This window comes from Helianthus annuus, chromosome 17 (genome assembly GCF_002127325.2).
Source record: "Helianthus annuus cultivar XRQ/B chromosome 17, HanXRQr2.0-SUNRISE, whole genome shotgun sequence".
In the NCBI taxonomy this organism is placed as follows: domain Eukaryota; kingdom Viridiplantae; phylum Streptophyta; class Magnoliopsida; order Asterales; family Asteraceae; genus Helianthus; species Helianthus annuus.
Window position 1 is genome coordinate 139,749,807 of NC_035449.2, and position 13,541 is coordinate 139,763,347.

The 13,541-nt window shown below is 36.8% G+C and overlaps 1 long non-coding RNA gene across 1 annotated transcript in view; it reads right to left on the reverse strand.

Annotated features, from left to right (window-relative positions):
• Positions 1 to 1,171, reverse strand: part of LOC110925906 — a 4,606-nt gene extending 3,435 nt beyond the window's left edge. Inside the window, exon 1 of the long non-coding RNA XR_002584855.1 lies at positions 974 to 1,171. This is a non-coding gene — a long non-coding RNA (uncharacterized LOC110925906). The remainder of the gene's footprint in view (positions 1 to 973) is intronic.
• Positions 1,172 to 13,541: the final 12,370 nt, after the last annotated feature.

The window sequence follows — 13,541 nt, forward strand, 5'->3', positions numbered from 1 at the left end:
CATACATACATACATACATACATACATACATACATACATACATACATACATACATACATACATACATACATACATACATACATACATACATACATACATACATACATACATACATACATACATACATACATACATACATACATACATACATACATACATACATACATACATACATACATACATACATACATACATACATACATACATACATACATACATACATACATACATACATACATACATACATACATACATACATACATACATACATACATACATACATACATACATACATACATACATACATACATACATACATACATACATACATACATACATACATACATACATACATACATACATACATACATACATACATACATACATACATACATACATACATACATACATACATACATACATACATACATACACACATACATACACACACACACACACACACACATACATACATACATACAAGTCACATTCACTTATTTGTAAGTTGAACCTTATCTACAAACATATCAACACAAATCAATGCAATTACAAACAAACATAACCGACTAACTTCCAACAAACATGATGAACATTCAGCAACATAATGAACATTCCATTAACACGATGAACATTCAGCAACATAATGAACATTCCATTAACACGATGAACATTCAGCAACATAATGAACATTCCATTAAGACGATGAACATTCAGCAACATAATGAACATTCCATTAACACGATGAACATTCAGCAACATAATGAACATTCTATTAACACAATGAACATTCAGCAACATAATGAACATTCCATTAACACGATGAAACTATCATCTTAATTTACATTAACGATAGACGAAGTTCATATGAACTTACCTTGGTACTTACCCTTACCCGTAAATTCTTAAATGGTTCCCTATATACAACATACCAAACTTCATTTATAAATAAGAAGTGATTCCGGAAATCACTTACCTTAAGTGTCCGTATTCGCATCCGTTTCCTCGCCTCCTTTTGACCCCTTAGCCTTCCATGCTTTCATCCATCTTGACATGATCCCTATACTTTCATGTCATCGCATTCACATTCTTGTTAGCATACATGATTGTACATATTAACGATCATATCAAATTCATGTTTCACATTTGACTTTCATTAGTAAATTCTAACAAGCATAAGACATATTTCCACAAGTTAATCTTTTAAAACTCATATAATTCATCACGTCATCACATATATCACATATGGATATATCACGCATCATATGACTTTCTATAACATTACAATTGTGACAAAAAGTCTAACATTGCTACTTATTCACAGGTGACTTTCAAAAAGTCAACGATTTATCATATAAACTTTCAATTTAACCTCATACATCCTTGTCATTATAGTAGACTATGCTAATGACACTATATAGATTTCATACTCACGATGCAATAAGCATACAACCACATGATCATCTAGTTATATGCTGTCACGGCCCCCGACCCGGTTTGACCCGTTTCAGGAGCCGCGGGACAGAAATCCCGTGGTAATTATTTAATTGAGTTTAACAGCGGAAGTTTATTATCAGGATCGTTGTAAAGCTAAAAACTTTCCCGATTATTATTTTTTCACAACTCGGGATAAAATCCCGGTAATTTACAATAACATGATTTTACTGAGAAATCTTTATTCTTAGAAAACATATTTCTCTATTTTATAATGAGCCACTTTCTTAAGCTTGAAATGCTCCCCAGCACTTTTTCCTGAATTACAATAGATCACCTGAAACATGTTTGAAAAGGTTTTGTCAGCGGGAAATACTGAGTGAATCATTCAGTTTACTAAAACGACTCGTTTATTATAATTTACAGTATTAAGAGTTTTTACATATGTTTCTGATATCTACCAACTACCCACAGTATTTGTCACTCGACCGGATCTGTGACTGTGGTCATATCACCATTGGCTGCCCCAATGAATGACGTATATCACTTAATTTTAGGTTCGCCCACCTAAAGTGATAAAAACAGTAGTAATGTGCACAATACCCCACATACTGGCTGTAATTTGGTGATTACATAAACTTAATCAATGTAATTTATAATTCTGAAAATAATTTGGAGTATTGTAAAACCGTTGATAAAAAGAGAATGACTCACATTGCAGATTTAACACGGACAGAATATGATTTAGCCTTATTAACCTAATTTAAATAATAATGCACACAAAACCGGGTTAGTGATCAATACAGCATTTACGATAACTCACGAGATCAAATTCTCACAACGAACGACAAAGTGCGATACTTAAACATCCATCGATTTAACGACGAACGACAAAGTATAACCCTATGTGGGCGGCACTTAAACATCCATTGGATATATTGATCGGTCGGAAAATGAATTGTAATAGCGATCGAATTATTACCCTGTTTTGCGGCAGCACTTCGTGATCAGTGTGTGTTTAATTGTAATATTTTGCCTCTAATTTAACGTACACAGAGAGTTTTCTCGTCGTTTTAACTCCAGAAAGCAAGTGCCAATGTCTGCTATTTATAGTGATTTTTGGGACACGCTTACGGACCGTATGCCATTTCCCCTTACGGTCCGTAAGGGATGCAGTCTAATTATATAGGCTAGCTGGGTTCGGGACTAGCTTGCATGACTCAACTTTAAAACGAATTTCAAATTGGACAACGTATTTTAGAGATAATTATCACTAGGGTTTACCCCCCTTGCGTTTTAGGGGCCCTGATCCTAATTCCGATTGTTCTGAAAATTTTAGGGTTAGTGCAGAATTACTTGGGTGTCTCAATTAGGGTTCTCTTATTGACTAATTATCATTCAAATTATTGATTTTAATGAGAGTTATTACATCCTCCCCACCTTAAGAAAAATCTCGTCCTCGAGATTCATTGAAATAGATGAGGGTATTTTCGCTTCATTTCTGACTCCAGTTCCCAAGTATATTCTGGTTCCCTCTTCAAATTCCATTTGACTTTTACCAGTACTAGTCGCTTGTGTTTGAGAAACTTGACCTTCCGGTCTTCAATTTGTAAGGGTTTCTCTATGAATTTTAACTTTTCATTTACCTCTATGTCTTGAAGAGGTACTACCAGGGATTCGTCTAATAGACATTTCTTGAGATTGGATACATGAAATACATCATGTACTCCAGCTAGTTCTTCTGGTAGTTGTAAGCGATAAGCTACTGGTCCTATTCGTTGGATCACTGGGAATGGTCCAACATATCTTGGACTCAGTTTTCCTTTCTTACCGAATCGTACTACTCCTTTCCAAGGAGATATTTTCAAAAGTACTTTGTCTCCTATCTGAAATTCTAGTGGCTTGCGGCGATTGTCTGCATAGCTTTTCTGACGATCTCTGGCTGTTTTCAATCTTTCTTTGATTTGAGTTATCTTGTCTGTGGTTTCTTGTACGATTTCTGGACCTGATAATTGACTTTCTCCTATTTCTGCCCAACATACGGGAGTTCTGCATTTGCGTCCATACAGTGCTTCGAATGGAGCGGCTTCGATGCTTGAGTGATAACTATTATTATAGGAGAATTCGATTAATGGTAAATGGTTATCCCAATTACCACCAAAGTCAATTACACATGCTCGGAGCATGTCTTCTAGAGTTTGGATCGTCCTTTCACTTTGCCCGTCTGTTTGTGGATGATATGCAGTACTTAGATTGAGTCGGGTTCCCATTGCTTCTTGGAAGCTTGTCCAGAAACGGGAAGTGAAACGACTATCTCTATTCGATACAATGAAGAGTGGGACTCCATGTAAGGATACTACTTCATCCACATACAACTTGGCTAGCCTTTCCATGCTAAAAGTTTCTTTCATAGGTAGAAAATGAGCGGATTTGGTTAATCGATCCACAATTACCCAAATAGCATCATTACCTTTTCTGGTTTTGGGTAACTTAGTAACAAAGTCCATTGTTATGAGTTCCCATTTCCATACAGGCATTTCTATCTGTTGTAGTAGTCCTGAAGGTTTCTGGTGTTCGGCTTTAACTTGTGAACAGGTTAGACACTTAGATACGTATTCGGCTATATCCTTTTTCATTCCTATCCACCAGAAATTCTTTCTTAAATCTTGGTACATCTTATTGTTTCCTGGATGTACAGTATACCTAGATTTATGAGCTTCCTCTAAAATCTTTGATCTTAAATTTCCCTGCTTAGGTACCCAAATTCTTCTTTTGTGGAATTTCCAAATTCCATCATTTCCTTGTCCCAATTCCTTTAGGTAACCTTTCATTCCTTCACCATCATCCTTGATTGCTGTCTCCTGAATTTCCTTCAATTGTTCCATTAAATCTACTTGTAGATTTATTCTAAGAGCACGGACTCGCCTTTGCTTCTCATGATACTTACGACTTAAGGCATCTGCGACTACGTTTGCCTTTCCTTCGTGATATTGAATATCACAGTCGTAATCACTCAGGATTTCCATCCATCTTCTTTGCCTCATATTTAACTCTTTTTGCCCAAATATATACCTTAAACTTTTATGATCTGTATAAACAGTAAACTTACTTCCATACAGATAATGTCTCCATATCTTAAGGGCAAAAACTATAGCTCCTAATTCTAAATCATGAGTCGTATAGTTTTCCTCGTGCTTCTTCAATTGTCTGGAAGCATATGCAATTACCTTCTTGCGTTGCATTAACACACATCCGAATCCTAATTTTGAAGCATCACAATATACTTCAAAGTCTTCTGTTCCTTCTGGTAAGGCTAAGATTGGAGCATTGGTTAATTTCTGCTTCAAGATTCTAAAGGCTTCTTCTTGTTTAGGTCCCCATTCAAACTTAATGGCTTTACAGGTTAGCTTAGTTAATGGTATAGCTATCTTGGAAAAATCCTTAATAAACCGTCTATAATACCCGGCTAAACCTATAAAACTTCTAATTTCCATTGCGGTTTGCGGAACCTTCCAATTGGTAATTGCTTCTATCTTAGTAGGATCTACGTGAATACCTTCATGATTCACCATGTGTCCTAAGAATTGCACTTCTTGTAGCCAAAATTCACACTTCGAGAATTTGGCGTACAATTTTTCTTTTCTTAACAAAGTTAAGAGTGTATGCAAGTGCTGACAATGTTCGTCCTGACTTTTTGAATAAATAAGTATATCGTCTATGAAAACAATTATAAATTTATCCAAATATGGTTTACAGATCATGTTCATCATGTCCATGAATGCTGCAGGTGCATTAGTTAACCCAAAGGGCATGACTGTAAACTCATAGTGTCCATACCTAGTTCTAAAAGCAGTTTTAGGTATGTCTTCTTCTTGAACCTTTAATTGATGATATCCAGAGCGCAAGTCTATCTTAGAAAAGTACCTAGCGCCTTGTAATTGATCGAAAAGATCATCAATCCAAGGTAATGGGTATCGATTCTTAATTGTAACCTTATTTAACTCTCTATAATCGATACACATTCTCATTGATCCATCTTTCTTTTTCACAAACAACACTGGTGCACCCCAAGGGGATGAACTAGGTTGTATAAATCCTTTGCTTAGTAATTCATCTAATTGCTTCTTCAATTCTAGCATTTCTGTAGGAGCTAATCGATAAGGTGCCTTGGCTATCGGTGTAGTTCCTGGAATTAGATGAATCCTAAATTCTACCTCCCTATCTGGTGGTAACCCAGGTAAATCTTCCGGGAATATATCTGGGTATTCTGAGACTACAGGAATTTCCTTAAGTTCTTTACCTTTAGTACTAATGATTACTGAAATCATATATACTATTCCTTGTTTTCGTTCATAATTAGCAACTTTCATTACTGATATGAACTTCAGTGGCTTTCGAGGTTTATTTCCTGTAATCATGATTACTTCTCCAGTAGGTGCTTGAATTTCTATAGAGTTTTTAGCACAAATGATTTGAGCATGGTTAGCTATTAACCAATCCATTCTTAATACAACATCAAATTTGGCTAATTTCATAGGAAATAGGTTCGCAGTAAATTTATGACCTGAAAGTTCTATTTCTACTTTTTGCAAAACCTGATTGATTTTTACCGAATTCCCATCTGCGGTTTCGACTGTAAAAATCTGCCTAATGGTAGTTAAGGGTAACTTAAGAGCTTGGCAGAATGAAGTATTTATAAAACTTTGGTTTGCACCAGAGTCAAACAATACTTTTGCATAAATGTCGTGAACTAAAAACGTACCGGCTATCACATCCGGGATGAGCTCTGCTTCTTGAGTGGTTAGCTGGAATGCTCTGACATTCTTTTTAGTAGCTCCTTCGGTCGTCTTGGGTTTGTTGTCTACTGGTTTGACTAACTTAGGACATTCTGTTTTGAAATGTCCGGCTTCTCCACAATTGTAACAAATTATGGATTTCTTTCTGCAGTTTTCTTCATGATGTCCTATCGTTTTGCAAAAATTGAAAATTTTATTACATTTTCCAAAATGTTTCTTTTTGCAAATTTTGCAGAATGGCAAAGTTGAAGATTGCCCTGCTCCTCTTTTCTTGAAATTACTACTATTACCCACCCTAAATCCTTGGGTAATTTTCTGAGCTAGTTCCTTCTTCTTATCTTCATCTCTTGTGCGTATCAGTTCATCAGTTAGGGTGTTAGCTAATTCTACTGCATCGTCAATAGTGCGAGGTCTCGCAGCCTTAACGATATTGCGAATTTCGCCAATTAATCCCCAAATATAGCGAGAAATGAGTACCGGTTCTGGCGAAGCTAGTGTTGGTACCACTCTAGCATATTCAAAGAATGTCGAAGTATAACCACGACAATCTACACCTATCATCCGATGATTTAGGAACTTATTTGCCATTTGTTCCTTTTCATACTCAGGACAGAATTTTCTTTCTACAAGATTCTTAAATTCTTCCCAAGTCATAGCATAAGCCCTATTTCTTCCTTTAGCTTGTAACACAGTGTTCCACCATTCGAGTGCTCCTTCTTTAAACAGATTTGATGCGTACATGACCTGATCATCTTTGGCACACTTACTTGTTGCAATTACTGCTTCGGCTTTCTCTAACCAACGCAGTGATGCAGTTGCCCCTTCATTGCCTGCAAATTCAGTGGGTTTACAAGCGAGGAATTCTTTGAAAGTGCAACCAGGTGTTGCAGCTTTCAGTTTCTTAGGGAGCGGCGTGTGCTGGGATTCATTATCATGATTAGCATGATTATTGCCCCCATTTATACTGTTACTGAAGTTATCTTCAGAAGTACGTTTACTAGGAATGATATGTTGTGGTTCGATTGGACTTTTTACAGCAGCAACGAATGCTGGAATAGCATTGGCTATCCCTTGAGCAACAATATTTTCAATATCTTGTCTAGTCATATATTGATCCCCTGGATGTTGCTCCGACTGATTAACCTCATTTACCGGTTCATTACCAATATTTGCCATCTGATAATATATATAATTTTTATTAGTATCTGATAAATAGCAATTATACACAAACAATCAGACAATTTACAATACACGTATAGTCAAAACTATCGATTTCTCGATTTCATTTTATGTCGGTTATAGTATGCATCAATACACACCAATATTTTACAAAGTTTTATTCGTAGTTATGTTACAGACTGATTTCACTATTTCTTTTACTATTACACAACTATAGTTTTACCATCCTCCTATCTCTCGCCACTTGTCGTCCTAAAAACGAAGTTCCCTTTCATCATACTTCCAGGCAATTTGTCCCCCTATCTCCCTAATTCTATTTCCTGCATCCATCAATTCTTCACCATAATGGCGAAGTTCCGCCATATTTTCGTTACTCATTGGTGGATTAGGTAGGGGTTCTGGATCGAATTGTGGAAGAAAGGAATAAGGGTCGTTGACAATATTTTGAAATTGCCAATCATTCGTCCACCATTCGTCCATTTCTACAGGTTGAGAGTGGACTATTGGTTCTGGGATTGCTGGTTCAAGATTTATAGGGAGTTGATTTTCAAGAGGATAGGTAAAAACATTAGTATTGACAGGCTGAATAGTCTCACAGCTTGCCAATAGAAAATCTATTTCCTCCTGAAAAGTTATTCCCTGATTTTGGTTGGAGCTCTCTCCAATTTCTATCTGAGTTGGTCTAGAACCTTGTCCTACTTCCATTTCTATCTCCTTAGAATATTCCTCAAACTGTATTTCCATTTGCCTAGAATCTTTCTTGACTTCAGTGTCCATCTCTTGCTGTTTAGAACTTTCTTTGAGTACAATTTCTTTTCCTTTTTCTAAAGGGTTGTTTATTTTAGGAAGTTTCGTAGCTGGCTTTTTCCTATGTATACGACTACCCCATACATAATTCTTTCTTTTCTTTCGTTTTGGCTTTGTCAAAGGTGGAGCACTGAATTCTACCGGTTGTTCCACATCAGCAAAGTATCCAGTAAAACCTTTGGAAACTTCTACATTCACCGGGTAAAGATTGAGGTTCTGAAAGGCTTCAGATATCTCATTCATGCTGTGTAGCATATATGCAAAATGCACAAAAATACTAAGTTAAAACTTTGGAACAAAGTTTAACAAATAAACATTGAAGTTTTATTGCACACTATTTGTACAAAATAACAGGAAAGAACACACTCGGATTTATTTATTTATTTACTGGGAAGTGTTATTACTAGACTTAGGGTTTTTAAAGATCTGCATGTTCTGCTACTGTGGCTAGCATATACAAATTTGCCCATTTCTCATCTAGCTTGTCTTCCCAAGGTGATTTATTGATTAATTCCTGGGTTTCCTTTTTAATCCTCTTTTCTCGGATTTGCTCTTTACTTTTCTTAATAATCATACTCCTTTTTCTAGGAGAAAGCGGTTTCTCATATTGTGCTTTTCGCACAAATATTCCTTCTTCAGGAATTGTAGGGAGTTTTGAAGATTTAGTTTGGGATGAACTTCCCTCTTCGTAGACTGACCTATCTAATTTAAGATAGATATTTTGCAGCTTTTGCTTACCCATACTATAACTAACACATAGTCAGTTTAATAAAACACATAATCACATAATAGTAATCAGGAAAAATTAAGTATATCTAAATACTTAATTAGCTTAACTCAGTGGCTCTGATACCACCCCATTTCTGTCACGGCCCCCGACCCGGTTTGACCCGTTTCAGGAGCCGCGGGACAGAAATCCCGTGGTAATTATTTAATTGAGTTTAACAGCGGAAGTTTATTATCAGGATCGTTGTAAAGCTAAAAACTTTCCTGATTATTATTTTTTTCACAACTCGGGATAAAATCCCGGTAATTTACAATAACATGATTTTACTGAGAAATCTTTATTCTTAGAAAACATATTTCTCTATTTTATAATGAGCCACTTTCTTAAGCTTGAAATGCTCCCCAGCACTTTTTCCTGAATTACAATAGATCACCTGAAACATGTTTGAAAAGGTTTTGTCAGCGGGAAATACTGAGTGAATCATTCAGTTTACTAAAACGACTCGTTTATTATAATTTACAGTATTAAGAGTTTTTACATATGTTTCTGATATCTACCAACTACCCACAGTATTTGTCACTCGACCGGATCTGTGACTGTGGTCATATCACCATTGGCTGCCCCAATGAATGACGTATATCACTTAATTTTAGGTTCGCCCACCTAAAGTGATAAAAACAGTAGTAATGTGCACAATACCCCACATACTGGCTGTAATTTGGTGATTACATAAACTTAATCACTGTAATTTATAATTCTGAAAATAATTTGGAGTATTGTAAAACCGTTGATAAAAAGAGAATGACTCACATTGCAGATTTAACACGGACAGAATATGATTTAGCCTTGTTAACCTAATTTAAATAATAATGCACACAAAACCGGGTTAGTGATCAATACAGCATTTACGATAACTCACGAGATCAAATTCTCACAACGAACGACAAAGTGCGATACTTAAACATCCATCAATTTAACGACGAACGACAAAGTATAACCCTATGTGGGCGGCACTTAAACATCCATTGGATATATTGATCGGTCGGAAAATGAATCGTAATAGCGATCGAATTATTACCCTGTTTTGCTGCAGCACTTCGTGATCAGTGTGTGTTTAATTGTAATATTTTGCCTCTAATTTGACGTACACAGAGAGTTTTCTCGTCGTTTTAACTCCAGAAAGCAAGTGCCAATGTCTGCTATTTATAGTGATTTTTGGGACATGCTTACGGACCGTATGCCATTTCCCCTCACGGTCCGTAAGGGATGCAGTCTAATTATATAGGCTAGCTGGGTTCGGGACTAGCTTGCATGACTCAACTTTAAAACGAATTTCAAATTGGACAACGTATTTTAGAGATAATTATCACTAGGGTTTACCCCCCTTGCGTTTTAGGGGCCCTGATCCTAATTCCGATTGTTCTGAAAATTTTAGTGTTAGTGCAGAATTACTTGGGTGTCTCAATTAGGGTTTTCTTATTGACTAATTATCATTCTAATTATTGATTTTAATGAGAGTTATTACATTTGCACACACCAAACATATTTAATTCTGTTCATTTTAACTTCATTCGGTTCTAATGATCTCATATGCTTCATTTAGTGTACTTTTACTTATCAATTTTGATTAAGCAATTATTCAAACATGTAGTAAACATCATACCACTCCAACATAGAATACAATATTCTAATGCATTCTTTTACCAAATAACATGGCCAACCACATCCTACATGAATTCCATCTAAAAATACATTTCTCATGTTTATTTATCATCAAATACATCATATCCCCATGTTATATGATTTCATCCATTACTTGCATACATTTCATCTATTTATCTCACCTAGGTATTTCATCAAACACTTGGTGTGCATACCACGATTTATGCATAATGTACAAGTGTTTCATGCTTTACTTCCTACTTCATGCTTTCATTCATCAATTAACACAAGAACATCAACAAATTCATATCACATTCATATGTATCAAGCCATTTCAGACAATCTCCTCATCCTAACTTCACTTAGACATTTCATCATACACTTGGCGTGCGTACTAATATCTAAGCATAATGTACACGTATTTTCATTCTGTTTCTTCCTAGTTCTTCCTTTCAATCATCAACAATACAACATATCCAACTAATTACATACCATGTTCAACCTAACTAGCAAGGATTAATCACATACAACATAATATATCAAGAATTTAAACAAGGATTGGACATGGGTAACATACCCATGTCGCCACTTTTACTAACCCAAGTGGGTTTCATCTTAAATCATTAAATTACTTGAATTTGTTCATAACACATAATTAAATGGTGATTCTAACACCTCTACATGCACAATTTCATAGTTTCACTTCATAACAAATCATTAAATTAACTTTTACAACTTACCTCATGTGTAGAAAGTCTAGATGATCAAGAATCTAAGTCTATGCATCAGATTAGGGCCGATTTCCCCTTTCAATTTGAAGATTTTTCTTGAATTAGGGTTTCACCCCTTCCCCCTTTCCTCCTGGTCGTTCATACGCACTCCTAGTGTGTGTGTGTGTGGGTTTTTGTTTTAATAAGACTCTACTTCTTATTTTGACAATCTTGCCCCTTATAGTTTGTTGTTTAATCACAATTGTCACTCAAATTACCTTCCTACTTATTTTTCTAGATATTTAACTAGGTTTAATAACCTAGTTATTATATTTCATTCTATCTTCGTGGTAACACACTAGCAATTTAATACTTCTAGTTTTGGGGTGTTACAGACTTGGAGGCCGAGAAGGTAAAGGCTGATACCGCCGAGGAGGCGAAGAAAAAGGCCGAAGAGGCGCGAGACATCAGCACTTCCGCCCTCAATGTGGCTCAGAATAACTATGCCGAAGCCCAAACAATCATTGACAAGCTTGTCTCCGAGTCTGAGTGGATGTGCAGCAGAGGGATAGCCAAGGCCGAGGGATAGCACTTCCGCCCTGATTCGTCTGCGCGGCTTTTTGGGACAATAAACGTTTACAACATTATTATCGGTTATTTATATATAAACGATCACTTTAAATCTGTTATATTTAAAATTAGTCTTCCTATTTGTTTTTCAATTTTCTTTAAATTTTATTAACGTTTCAATGATAGCCCATGATTTTTTTTTCAATTGAGGAGGTAATTATATTGTAGGATAGTGTTATAAAACAATATCAGATCGACACGAAGAAGTGAAGGAGTTCCTATTAATAAAGTTGTGTAACCTGTTTTAACTACACCTTGAGAAGGAGTGAAATAAAGCACGAGTTTTGGGTCTCATTTTCTTCGAACCCTCAAATAATAAAAACAAAAACAAAATATAAGCAGGTCATTTAGTCTTTGAGATTGTTAACACCTTAATTTGCTGTACGAATCATATAGGATGGAAGCATATGTTTTTTTCTTGATGAATTGACCCCAAGCTTATTATCCTCTTTGAAGAAGTATGGTCCCAAATCAGTGCATATATGGCACGGGGATCACACCACTTTTCCAGAATGGCTTCCACATCACCCGAATGCATCCAGAAGCTTCTGGAAGAAATCATAGGTGACAAGGAAGATACCCCTTTAGACAAAAATGATGACATGTGGCACCAATTGATGGACACCAACCTTCATTGCGAGATTTCTGGAGGACAAGCCGACAACCAGTGCCAGAGAGGGCTTAGCTGGATGAATGAGTACGCGCCACGTCACCCACTACACTGGCGACAGCAGAGGGGACAAAGAGGATATTCCCATTGGTCGGACAGCTGCCGCCCACTGGATAGCTGGCAGGTCTCCTCCTCCTCCTTCATCCTTCGGCTATTAATAGAAGACTCCACCTCTAGGTTTAAGGATTATGCTCTCTCACTATTTACTCTCAACACACACTATTCTCCTTAGAATAGTACTCATTCTCACACCGGAGGGTGGTCACAAGGAGAACCCCCCTATTCCCCTCGTTGTGGCGAGTCACCGATGTTCTGTTTTGCACGATATCAGTTACCGCGAGTGGAGGAAGAGATTGAACCCCTAATCCACGAGACAGTCAGCTGGGATAACCTCGTGTTCACCAATGTTTCATCACCCTCCTTGTGGCGAGTCACCGGTGTTCTGTTTTGCAGGATATCAGCTAACGGCGAGTGGAAGAAGCGATAGAACCCCTAATCCATGAGACAGTCAGCTGGGACAACCTCATGTTAACTAGTGTTTCATCATTGGTGCCCACCGCATTTTTTACAACCATTTTCATCTCTTTTCTCTTTGAAAACACTCTTCAAGGGCTGAACCAAACCCCTCCTTTTAGATGGACAGAGAAAACTCTCTGTTTTGTCCGGCTATGGACAACGTGCACGTCCAAGGCCACCAAAGGGACGAGCCCGTCAGAGAGGAGTTAGCAAGTGATGGAATCCCTAACTTCTTTGGAAGTACTTCCCGGGTGATCAATCAGACAACTCCTGACACTCAAAACCCAAGCCATGGTGCTGGCCCTTCAGCACCAACACAACCAAATGTCTCAGCATTACTTGGATTGCCAGAAGGAGAAACTCTTGCTTCCTGGTACACCAAGTCACAAGCAACACTGAATTTGATCTATGCG